The sequence below is a fragment of the Cryptotermes secundus genome, unplaced genomic scaffold (assembly GCF_002891405.2).
Source record: "Cryptotermes secundus unplaced genomic scaffold, Csec_1.0 scaffold1726, whole genome shotgun sequence".
NCBI classification, from domain to species: Eukaryota; Metazoa; Arthropoda; class Insecta; order Blattodea; family Kalotermitidae; genus Cryptotermes; species Cryptotermes secundus.
The window spans coordinates 20-2,104 of NW_019739254.1; positions in this window are offsets into that span (position 1 = coordinate 20).

Sequence of the window (2,085 nt, forward strand, 5' to 3'; positions counted from 1 at the left end):
CGATTTCTTGGCCAGAAAAGGAATCAGTCCTTGATCATCCTCTGTATTCGCCAGATTTGGTTTCAGCAGATATCTGGTTGTTCCCAGAAGGTAAGTTGGCGATGAAAGGAGACCGTCACGACACCATCCAGGACATCCAAAGGGAATGTACCGCAGGTTTAAATGCGATTCCACAAAAGGAGTACAGTGACTGTTTTCGAAAACTTTTCAATCGATTCCAGCTATATATTGATTCAAAAGGAGACTATTTTGAATAAAAAGAGTGAAATTTTGAAAATAAATCAGATCTTATATTTTTAATGAACACAGTCCTAACAGAACCTGGACACACTGTCTACTCCCCACATATGGTTTTTCCGAATTCGTATTCCTATATTGTGTTGATGTATACTTACTGCAGGTACAAATACATCGCTTCTTTTATCATACATCTCACAAATCTACACTGACCTTTTGTTGCAGAAATACGTACGTGCTGAATATTCGTAACCTAGAGCAAGACACAGAAATAATTATGAGTGCAGAACTTTATGAAAACCTCAAAACTTACATTTATTATTTTCCTTTATTTTAACAGTAAAGGGGCACGCGGTGGCGTAGTTGGTTGAGGCACTAAGCTACAAGCCGAAAGGTCAAAAGTTCCATTCTCGATGAGGTCACTGGATATTTCAGTTAACCTAATCCTTCCAGCCGCACTATGGCCCCGATGTCGAATCAGCCTCTAACATCAGTGAGCACAAGGAATCTTCCTGGGGGTAAAGGGCGGCCGGCACGTAAGGCTGACAACCTTACCGCCATCTATAAGCCGATTGTCTAGAAAATGTGGGAACCTCAATACCTCACAACTCTGTGGGCCTCCACGGCCTGTTACACGGACAGTGCAGCCCCTGTTAAGAGGCCAACGTGAAACTGAAAGCAAGCATTGCCAGTTTCATTAAAACAGCTTAGCGTACAAAAAACGTGCATAACATAAAATGTTGTTCTCGTTATGGTCTACAGCTTATACGAGGGCAAGTCAATAAGAAAGTTACAAATGGATATAAAACTTAAACAAATAAGAGTACTGATTTGAAAAAAGCTTTTATTTCTCAACATAATCTGCCTGTACATTAAGGCACTTGTCCCATCATTTCACAAGCCCCTGAAAACAAGCAACATAAAATTCTTTGGGCTGCTGTCGGAACCAGGCGGTGACATCCCTTTCTACAGCTTCATCGTCGGGAAAATGTTCAGCCTAAAGATGATGTTTAAGAGGGCCGAACAAATGGAAGTCGCTTGGGGCAAGGTCGGGGCTATACGGAGGATGCTCGAGGACTTCAATAGTACAGTGAATTTACCGACTACACAACACGTTTTTTCTTATCACTACATGTTTCGACCTCAAGAGGTCATCCTCAGGTGTATGAACACGGCTGCATAATTACACGCGGTCACATACAATTTTCACTCATTCCCACTTGAAATTTCGCAGCGTCTCATTTATCTTGTTGGCAGTATGGGGACGCGCTAGACCACTGTCTTTTATCAATATAAATTGAAAAGTGAATAAATAAATACGATTTTTCTGAAGCTATAAATCAAGTCGTAGACTATGAGGAGGATCGCAGAAAGCGGTAGCAAAGATGTTCTGGTGGTACAGACGTACGGCACCTGCGTTGCAAACAGAAGGTTCGTGGTTCGAGACCACGAGGATTTTTGTAATGAGATTTTTTTCTGGAATTATATAGCGAGATGTAACATAAGAGGAAGATTAACGGTCCAAAATTTCCGTGGCATTCGTGGCGTATTGGTAACGCACCGACGTAGTGAGTAGAAGTTCCGGGGTTCGGAACCAACGAAAGTTTTATAAAATACAAATGTAGTTAACAAGATTTTTCTGTAATTATATAGCGAGATGTAACATAAGAGGAAGATTAACGGTCAGAAATTTCCGTGGCATTGGTGGCGTATTGGTAACGCACCGACGTAGTGAGTAGAAGTTCCGAGGTTCGGAACCAACGAAAGTTTTATAAAATACAAATGTAGTTAACAAGATTTTTCTGTAATTATATAGCGAGATGTAACATAAGAGGAAGATTAACGGTC